General features: G+C 32.7%; 2 long non-coding RNA genes across 5 annotated transcripts; one reads left to right on the top strand and one right to left on the bottom strand.

The window, feature by feature from the left end:
- The first annotated feature begins 2,423 nt into the window (after nucleotides 1-2,423).
- Nucleotides 2,424-4,035, top strand: LOC139896903 (uncharacterized). Its single transcript, XR_011776362.1, has 3 exons — nucleotides 2,424-2,590; nucleotides 3,299-3,432; nucleotides 3,727-4,035. It is a non-coding gene; the product is annotated as an uncharacterized lncRNA (long non-coding RNA).
- A 617-nt stretch (nucleotides 4,036-4,652) lies between these two features.
- LOC139896902 (uncharacterized) lies at nucleotides 4,653-7,326 on the bottom strand. Of its 4 annotated transcripts, none has more exons than XR_011776361.1 (4): nucleotides 7,210-7,326; nucleotides 6,895-6,950; nucleotides 5,631-6,161; nucleotides 4,653-5,522 (listed from the first exon to the last, which is right to left on the bottom strand). It is a non-coding gene; the product is annotated as an uncharacterized lncRNA (long non-coding RNA). The 4 variants fall into 4 exon arrangements; XR_011776360.1 differs by lacking the exons at nucleotides 6,895-6,950; nucleotides 7,210-7,326 and having other exon boundaries at nucleotides 5,631-5,723; nucleotides 5,962-5,993; nucleotides 6,104-6,581; XR_011776359.1 differs by lacking the exon at nucleotides 7,210-7,326 and having other exon boundaries at nucleotides 6,895-7,130.
- Between the last annotated feature and the right edge of the window lie 3,505 nt (nucleotides 7,327-10,831).

Raw genomic sequence — 10,831 nt, 5'->3', positions numbered from 1 at the left:
AGGTATATATCCACTCTATAAATAAATAAATAACTTGTGTAAAATTGTATCGTATTTAATAGTATTTTCATTGTAAAAAATATAACTATTTCGTATACACCTCTACGCACATCAGGCAGCGTCAGCGAACTCCTCTGATCGTACATAATCTCTCACCATCTTTACTGCATTGACATATGTTTTTGGTAATTTATGTCGCATCGTTTTCACCAGGGATAAATGCCGAACCTGACAGATCCCCATGATATATGCGAAAATTTTCTGCGACTCCGGTAAATCTGGAATTTTATGGCACTCCGCCGTGATGCGGGTGGTAAAGTTCATGAGAGACTCGCGCGGCCGCATTTTGATGCTGTGCGGATCTAAATGGGTCAGTTATGTACGTTTAAAGTTCTGAAAGCGTTACACAAACTTGGTCCTAAGGTCCGTAAAGCTGGTGATACTCAAAGCGGGCAGCTTGGAAAACCACTCCCTCGCGACGGACTGAAGTTGTCCCGGGAATATGTGGCATGCCGTTGGGTTATCCCAATGCTGCGTCTTGACAGCGTGTTCAAATTGCTGCAAAATGTCTTCCGGATCCGTGCTACCGTCATACATCCCTAGCGTGAGGGGTGTGGTAAGGACAATGGGTAGCGGATGAGTAGCTATTTCTCGAGTAAATTTTTCCGACGTTGCAGAAACTTCGAATGGACGTTTCACTTTGTCTCCTCCCATCATGGCGTACCAGTTATTCAGCATGTTGTCCGCCATGCCTGGCTGTTCGACCTGGGCACTCATGGATTCCGGTGCTGCCAGGATCAAGTTCTGAATCAAATCGTTGCGGGCCTCCTCCCTAGTTTTTCCAGAACTCTTACCGGTCTCCGACACTGAACGTGTAGAGATACGGTGTGGCGCTTTGGACATGCCAGTGGGCCTTTCGCCGCCTTTGGACATGAGCGAGGGCAAAACGAACCCTCCCTTCGCCAGGAAGCGTATGGCTTCCTCGCCATTGATGGGTTTGAGCTGATTTACGTTCTCCTCTGGGATTTCCGCCTCATCCGCGTCATGTCGATCAGTTTCATCTTCGTCACCGTCAAACTGTAACCGGGTGCGTTTGATGGAATCATCCGGAGTATCATAAGTGCTATCGTCATTAGGCTTCAAAGGGTCATATGGTTCTTTGCCAGTGTTGGTAGTTGGTGGTGGGTTGGAACCTCTTGTCATCTTGTATGAAAGTGTTGATCAAAGGGTCCCACGGATGGCGCCAAATGATCAAACCAAGAAAGTCCGGTTTGAGTGCAGGTGAATTGGAAAGAAAGTTTAACCTTTGGAAAGGGTTCCTTCGGTTAAGGGGAATATGAATGTGGTGGTGTTGTTTGTCTTTTGCCGAGCCTCCAAGGTAAGCTTGAAGAGAGGATTAGTGTGTGCCAGCTGATTAGCCTGAAAAATGAGGCTTAGGAGCACTATTTATAGATATATATTCGGCGGTTATGCATGATAACCGCTATATTAGTGCCCACTATCAATAACTGCCACTAGAATCTTCTAATCATGCCAACAACCTACTCCACGTCCTCCACGTTCCTGAAATGTAGGGACTCAGTCCAGCTCATCATTTCTAAGTCAGGCGAACACGAACGAAACGGCAACGGTCCCGTCATGTTATTCGAATATAATGTTGCTAATGGGGTTTATCGTGTTGGACGTCATGCGCTACTCGTGCCGCAGCACGTGACGCAGCGTGGCGTGACGTACGTCGTTAGTACGTAAGCACTGATCTCTCGTTACCAACAAAATTCGAAGCCGACCATGATGTATTTTTACAAGTTTTTATCACACAAATTATTATTATTATTATTATTATTATTATTATGATTATTATTATTTGAACGACGATATCGACATCGAATGATTTTATTTCTTTGTCATCTTTATATATAATATAGTTTATATATAATAAAGTATAATATAATATAATTATATATAAAAAAAATTGTTATTATTTACAGAGTATTTGTTATCAAAAGCTTGAATATTATAGATAAGCTCATATATATCTACGCTCATAAATTTGATTTCACTCATGACTATAGTATACTACTAATAATTAGACAATTCCTATTAAGGCGTCAGTTCATTTCCATCAAATTACGTGGCCTAACTGACGAAAATTAACGGGACGTCAATTTTCATCAGATGAGGGCGTCAGTTGGACTGTTGACGCAAAAATAAATCCATTAGTGACAGGTGGCGGCTAGCGATTGGACCAATTTAACTACATACTAATCGCCGTAAAATCCCCTTCCCTTAAATCCACTGTTCACCTGTACCTTTCTCCCCCCCCTATACACTAATTAGCGTAATTTCCCCTTCCCTTAACTCCACTATTCACCTATGGCTTATTCTCCCCTTTTTTTTCTTTTTTTTTAACTGCCTCTGCTCCACCCGCGCACTTAAAGCTTCTAGGGTTTTCCTAACCCCCAAATCGTTCTTCCACCTCCTGTCTTCATCCACGAGGCCTCACCGGCGACGATTTACATCCCTATCTTAGGGTTCATCATCGTTCAGTTGATTCATCGACCCATGCTCGCAATTAATCACACGCTGATAGGTATTTCGCTATTTATTTTCTTTTGCATTCACTTATTATATCTAATTGATTTAACTATTGTTGATTGTAGACAACTATAAAGATTGTGAAAATTACACATTTGTGAAAAGCACGCAATTAGATGTGAGGAAAGTTGTATGATTAAAAGAGCGTCTCTTTTTTTGGCCAGTAAAGAAAGACCCTTTTTGTATACATAAGCCAATCTAATAAATTTCATAAAGATTGTTTCTTTTCTGTTGGTGAATACCCAAATATTACAAGATTCTAGGTGTTGGGATACATATTTTTTGGTTAAGGAGAAAGTTTTAAGATGCCTGGAGTTCAAGATTTTTTGTTTATAAAAATTTCTGTTTGTTTAGCATCTCATAGTTGAATTTCCGATATTTATGGTTCCAGGTTTTATTAAGTTTCAAAAAATTTGTGCCAAACTACTGCTAAAGCTTTAAATTGTATCTTTGATTGTTTTAATCTCCGGTGTGCAAAAGTATGTATGACTTAAGCCTAATAATTTGACTACTGAGCTCTGATTGTTACTTATTTTAGCTCTCGATGATTTCCACATAAGTAAAAATAATATAACAAACAGAACTTTCAGAGACCTTTACATCAGCATCTCACTCGATTTTACTTGGATTTGAACTCTTTGTCGCACATAAACTAAAACTTACAACGCTTACTAATTAGCACTTTATATGTGTATATGTGTAGTTTGCACAATTCACATCATTGTAGCTAACGAGCCCCTTATATTGAAAAGTCAAGGGTATTGAATGATTGATATGAGAAAGAAGCGCTCAAGCATTGGAAGAAAGCCGACCTTACTCAACAAGTAACTTTCTTGGGTTAGTAAAGTAGTTGTTTACTGAATTTGTGATTGCTTACTGAATTTGTTGAATCAATTAAGATTTAAGATTAGAAATTAGAGGTTGAACATATTGTTTTAAAACCACGAATTTGTTAAAAACGATAACGTATTCATGGTTGCTTACTGAATTTGTTTAATGACTATCTCTTAATGCTTTTAAAATGCACTTCATACATTACCGGTATTTGATTTTGGATGTACAACATCATGCTTCTTATAAAGTTTAATATGACCGGCTACTAATATAGCTCTATTTCATAAATCATGACAGTGAATTTTGACCCGTTTTAACTCTCAGAATACAATTTCTATGCATCTCTTGATAAGTAAACTACAGTGTTATGGAGACCCAGGGCAAGAGAAAATGAAGAAACAATAAGCTCCCACAAGACAAATACCATTGTTGCTGCTGCTACGGCTATTGCTACTTTGCTGTTGTTGTTGTTGCTGCTGCTGCAACTACGATGTTGTTAATTTTGTTGCAACCTAAAGGGGAAACGGGTCAAAAAGGTAGGAAGTTACCCAAAGTATAGCTTTTATTAGAAGTACGAACCTACTTATGTATAGTTTTCATACAATTAAAGGGTGTAAATTTGCTTATCTATAAAAGCCTCTAAGATGGACATAAATTTCTGTAGGGCAATTCCTTTAGTATCTTAGAAAAGAAACAGTGTGATTCGCCCCCGCAACGCGGGGCACCCCATCACTAGTTTTTGACGCATTTGACGAAGTGCAACGGTCATCCGACCGTTTCAAAAAAAAAAAAAAAATTGCGAAAAATTAATAATTTTACCATATATATATATATATATATATATATATATATATATATATATATATATATATATATATATATATATATATATATATATATCATCTTCTTCATCCTTTAACTCACATAAAATTTTAACAATTTCTCAAAACAAAAAAAAAATAAAAAATAAATAATCATGTCTAACCCAAATCAAAGACCACCAAACTCTAACGACTACAACGAATGGTTGAGATACGGAGCATACTAGCGAGTCTAGTCGTTCGACTCGTAAAGCGGACAAGGTTTTGAAAGCTATTTTAAAGTCTAAGGCAGAAATATCAAAAGGTGTTGAACATGCGAAAAAACAAGAGACACTCCGAACCGCTTTTGCAGGTGCTAGAAGATTTTTGACCGCCAATGCCATTGACATCAAGGACCCGGGTCACAAAAGCTATATTGAGAAGCTTCAAAAATTGTACCTCGACGAGTTTAAGCATTTGATCGACAAATCACCACAACAACCTGACGCATCATCAGAAGATGACAACTAGTTTATGTTTTTTTATTTTAATTTCAGTAACTTTTTTTTTAGTTTGTAAATTTTTATTTTGAGTACTTTTTTTATTTGTAGTTTGTAAATTATTTTTAATGAATTTTATATTTATTAGTTTTATTAAATAAGGAGGTATTTGCTAATTGCTATGTTGTTCAAAAGGTTAGTGGATTAGGAACATTGAGATGACCCTCTAATTAAAAGTCAAGAGATCGAGGTTAGTTGTTCAAAAGGTTAGTGGATTAGGAACATTGAGATGACCCTCTAATTAAAAGTCAAGAGATCGAGGTTAGTTGTTCAAAAGGTTAGTGGATTAGGAACATTGAGATGACCCTCTAATTATGAGGTTATGAAATGAATTTAAGTAACAAGCAATTCTAGACTTACAAAGAGCTTACAAAAAAAAGTTATACAAATGACATATACCAATTACACTAGTTAAATTACCCGTGAAATCACGGGTTTATTCAAGACCATTTACCTTTTACCTATTTTTTTAGTGACCCGTTTGTCAAAAAGACAGTCTGACCAGTTTGACCTACAGACATCCCGTGAACGACAACAGCATCATCATTCCCCTTTAATGACGACAACTGAAGAAAGCAAAAATGACAGCAACCCGTAACAATAGCTCTTTTAAAAACACCATAACACATAATTTTAACACTATAATACATGACAACAAATTAAGTTTCTTGCTAACCTCAGAAGAATTTTTACTTTCTTCCTCTTTGATTTCACGATCAAACTTTTGATCAACCTAAAAAGAAAACAAATACATCTCTTCAACTCGAAGATTCAAATTACTTATTGCAGTATTGAAAGACATAACATTTTACCATATAGAGGGTTAGAAAAAACTTCATACCTTTTGCACTATCTCATCCTTCCTATAAGATCCTCCAATTGTTACCTTTGTCTAGTTTATTCTTTAATCTTGTTCAGTTTTTGAAAGCCATTTCTGATCTCAAAAAGAAAAAAAAAAAAAACAGTAATTAACAGAGTGCTTTGACATAAATATCAAACCAGATGCAGACCCAAAGAGCAGCCGAAAATGAGTTACAGAGCCAAGAGCAGCCGATAGAATGGGCTTATAATTGCCACAAACTATCTTCACCTGACTATTATGGCTAAAGTCTCATCTAAGATTCTTACTGTCAAATACAAAATAGTAAAATAGGGAGCCATAGTATGTATACCTCCACAAAATCTCGATAACTCTAGATACATACTGTCAAATACAAAATAGTACAAATGTGATGTCCTAAGGTTACCAAGTTAAAAATTGTACAAACGCGAAATGATGTAAATATATACTGCAAACAGTGGTAGCTATTGTACCTCACAATGGTAGCCGACTTATATCACCGATTGCCCATATTCATGTAGCCTTATGAACCTAACATTTCAGCTACTTTGAAGATCAAAAAGTAAATGTATTTTTATCATTGTTATATCAAGCGTAAGTACAAGTGTATAGCTATTGAAACCACATACTTCGAATCCAAAAGATGCACAAATCATGACAACAACAAAGAGCCCCAACATTTATCTCACTTTTTAAAGGATAAAGCCTAATAAGAATATAAATGTTCATGTTGACATATATATCTTCACAATTCATCATTTTGAGTACCATTTATTTAAAAGGAGGCCCAAGCACATCCCCAGCCTCCTTTTCATGCATGTATACAATAAATAAGAATTTAACAATGAAAATTTGTAACTACAGTCATCACTTCAAAAAAATCAAGAGATATGATCACAACCACAATAGTTATAACCTTAAAATAACCATATGAATTAGCGTTAAAGAGATATACCAACAATGAGGTGAAGGAGAGTTACAACATAAAGCTTCATCTAGCACAAATCAAATCAGTAAAATAAAAAATTATCTCCATATAAGTAATTTCAACTCCGTCATTTCATCGAACACCTAGTATTCCTTCAAGAACTACATAAATTCAAATACCAAGTAGACTAAAAAGATACTACAAGTTGAAATTAAAAAGATACTGAGTAGAAACCAACAAACTCATGTGAAAAATAAGATAATATGTCTTCAATGTAAACAAAATATTAGAAGTAAACTGGAAAGATACCTAAATATTGATATTTTTGATATTTACCATATATATGTCATCTTAGTATCTTGCACCTTCTTCTTCCTTTCTTGATCTTAACCCTTCTCAAACAGAATTAACAATGTACAAAAACCATATTCAATCATAATCATATCATGGAGATGAAACATGAAATCAGACCTTAAACTATAACCACAACCTTAAATTACAAAAATTGTAACCCATAACTCTTCTAATCGAGATATAAAGCCTTCAAAAATAAGATAAATAAAAAATATCATTTATTTATTATAAGAATCCGAACATGAAAAAATAATATTATCGCTAAAACCAGTGAGTTTATAAAGGGAAAAATCTTACTCTGACAACTTTAGAAACAGCAAAAAACGAATACGGTAGCGCAGTGGTGTTGGTGGTAGCATTAACAGCGACAGATCAACGAAAGTGACATTCAAACAAAACCCTAAGGTTCTGTTCCCTAATTTTTTATAATTTTTTATAAAGGAAAAAAAAATGAAAGGGAGGATAATGAAAGGGAGGGATTTCAAATACTTCCAATTTGGAAGGAAGAGATGAAAGTAAAATACCCATTCATTTCCTTTCTTTTTTTTCCTGTCAAAACTAGAGAACGCATTTGTGATTTTGATCTCCTTCCAAATCAATTACTTTTTCTCCAAATAACAGCTCTGGTACAGAGCCTAAGAAAAAAGGAACCACAAAAATCTAAGGGTGCGTTTGTTAGGCTTTGAATGGTGTAGTTCAGAGGACTTCCTCGGAATCGGTCAGCACTAGTGGTGTTTGATTATGCAATTTATATTCTCTGAATTGAACCACATGCTCGAAATCGTTCAGTATTATATTCTCCCTTAACCATTCAGAATGTTTATAATTACAAAGTTGCCCTCAATTTTTTGAGTTCTGAATCATTCAGCACTTTACCATTCAGTTTTATCAAACGCACCCTAAATTAGATAAAGAGGAGAGTCGTTCCATTATGCAAGGTTTTTTGATTTAATAATTAGGGTTAATGGCAAAAATAGGCTACAAACTTGTACAAATGTATCGATGTCGCACACAAACTCATTTTCGTCCTACTGTCGCCTACAAACTTTCAAAAAGTGTACCAATGTAAACAAAAACTTTTAAAAAGTGTTCCAATGTAAACAAAAGTGACTTGCTACCGGCTAAACTGGTTAAAATCAACACCCGTCGTTCGTGGATTGTATCTTAATTCTTAAAAAAAAAAAAAATATCAGGTCAAAATTAGTATGTAACAGGTCAAAACTATAAAATGTTGATATTAGCACATTTTTTGAAAGTTTGTAGGCGACAGTAGGATGAAAATGAGTTTGTAAGCGACATCGGTACATTTGTGTAAGTTTGTAGCCTATTTTTAGCTTTAACCCTAATAATTAATTAATAGATAATGACATCATCATTGATAGTTTAGATTTTTTCTTTTTATTTTTGAATTTTTTTATAAACTTTGTTAATTCTATTTATGATATCATCATTTTAAGATTTTAATAGAATCTATAAATAGATGAGGAGAAGAAATTAAGAAAGAGAAAAAGATAACAAACTTGATTGATTAATTTAGACATCCGTGTCATTTCATAAATATGTTTTTAAAACTTTTTGAAATCATAGAATTTCTTTTTGTTTATAGAGTTAACAATATGTATATATTAATAACAAAATTTTGAATTAAACTATATGCCTTTCTAGAAAAAATATCGAGGTCACCGGTAATTTAGCATTGCCCCACCATAATAGTAATAACAATGCAAGTCGAGAGATCCGAACGAACGACCTGTATAGTGACGTTTCGGCGTGTTTGGTGTACTTATTGTGGCCCAAAACAGATAGGCCCAATCTCTTATTAATTAATGACATATTTCTTTTGTTTGTTTTCTTAAATAACAATTCAATTACATCTTGTGTTTCGAAATTATTGTACTCTACATCAAGGACCATATAATATAAGGTTTTATATATATATATATATATATATATATATATATATATATATATATATATATATATATACACTAGTGAAATGACCCGTGAAACCACGGGTTTGTTTAAACGAAACAGTTTAATGATAGGTATTAAGTGAACGTAAATGCTAAAGTTATTTAGTTTTATGACCCGTGGAACCACATAGTCCAACTAAGAAACTCGCCAGCTAAGCATTTCATCAAACACCTAAAATGCATATTTAACAATCCACATTTAATCATAAGAGATAATATTGGTTGTTATTTTATTTTAAAAGTGTAAATCAAAATATAAATGTAGAATTGGTTTCTTCTGCCTAACTTTTATACATTTTCGTACTCAATTCAAAATAATTAATTAAAATAATTTAAAACTATTTAATTTTAATAATTAAAATAATTATTAATAAGATTTAATAATAATAATTAATTAATTTAATTTAATTTTAATTCAAAATTATTTAGATTAATGACATCACCCACTATGCTTAGATTTTTTTTTCTTTTTCTTTTTGATTTTTTCTTAACAAAGGAATTAGCATAATAATGACATCATCATTTTAGCAATATATATATATATATATATATATATATATATATATATATATATATATATATATATATATAGGGCTGCGATCCAGCGCTAAGCTGTATGTCCAGCGATAAGGGGATAAGCAGCTCCGCGTCGTCGATCTTGTCATCCTTCTCTCATCGTCGTCGTTCTTCCTTCTTCCCTTGTTTTATTTTCCGTTCAAGCTAATTTACAGAGGTAAGGGTATTTGTGTCGTTTCCTTTTTATATTTTTCTTTTTCTTTTTCGTTTTATTATTTTAAAAATTACTGATCAGTTAATAATTCAATTTTCAGTTGTTTGATTTTTGAATTCATTCTTCATCGTCCTCCTCCTTCATATTGAATTCATTTTTTCATTGTCGTCATCCTTCAATTTATTGATCATCAATCGATCGTTTTATAGTTCATTCTCTGTCGTCTACCTCAATTCATTCAATGGCTTCAACATCCAATTATACTGCAGTTGATTCAGTTTCTTCGATAAGTGTTAATCATCTTGTATCTCCTAATGTTTATGGAGTCGATATCGCTAATTCATCTGGTAAGTTTTATAATTATTTAATTTTCATCTGTTTTTATTTTTTATTTTTTATGTTTTATATTTTACTTTTTATACTATCAGTCATTCAATGTATGTTACTGTTTTATTCTTCAATTTTTATAGAATACAATACTGTTTTCATCAATATATTATCATACATCATATGCATGTTATTGTTTAATACCTATACATTATTTATTTTATCTTTAGATGTTATCATACATCATATGCATTTTACTTTAATACAATACTGTTTTCATCAATATATTATCATACATCATATGTATGTTATTGTTTAATACCTATACATTATTTATTTTATTTTTAGATGTTATCATACATCAGATGCATTTTACTTTAATACAATTCTGTTATCATCAATATATTAACATACATCATATGTATGTTATTGTTTAATTCATATACATTATTTATTTTTTCTTTAGATGTTATCATACATCAGATGCATTTTACTTTAATACAATACTGTTTTCATCAATATATTATCATACATCATACGCATGTTATTGTTTAATATCTATACATTATTTATTTTATCTTTAGATGTTATCATACATCAGATGCATTTTACTTTAATACAATACTGTTTTCATCAATATATTATCATACATCATATGTATGTTATTGTTTAATACCTATAAATTATTTATTTTATCTTTAGATGTTATCATACATCAGATGCATTTTACTTTAATACAATACTGTTTTCATCAATATATTATCATACATCATATGCATGTTATTGTTTAATACCTATACATTATTTATTTTATCTTTAGATATTAATACATCAGATGCATTTTACTTTTTGATCCAAAACTTTTATTACTTTTCATGTTCTCGTGTTA

The sequence above is a fragment of the Rutidosis leptorrhynchoides genome, chromosome 3 (assembly GCF_046630445.1).
Source record: "Rutidosis leptorrhynchoides isolate AG116_Rl617_1_P2 chromosome 3, CSIRO_AGI_Rlap_v1, whole genome shotgun sequence".
In the NCBI taxonomy this organism is placed as follows: domain Eukaryota; kingdom Viridiplantae; phylum Streptophyta; class Magnoliopsida; order Asterales; family Asteraceae; genus Rutidosis; species Rutidosis leptorrhynchoides.
Note: the sequence above shows the minus strand (reverse complement) of the source record. Positions and strands in the feature narration are given on the sequence as shown.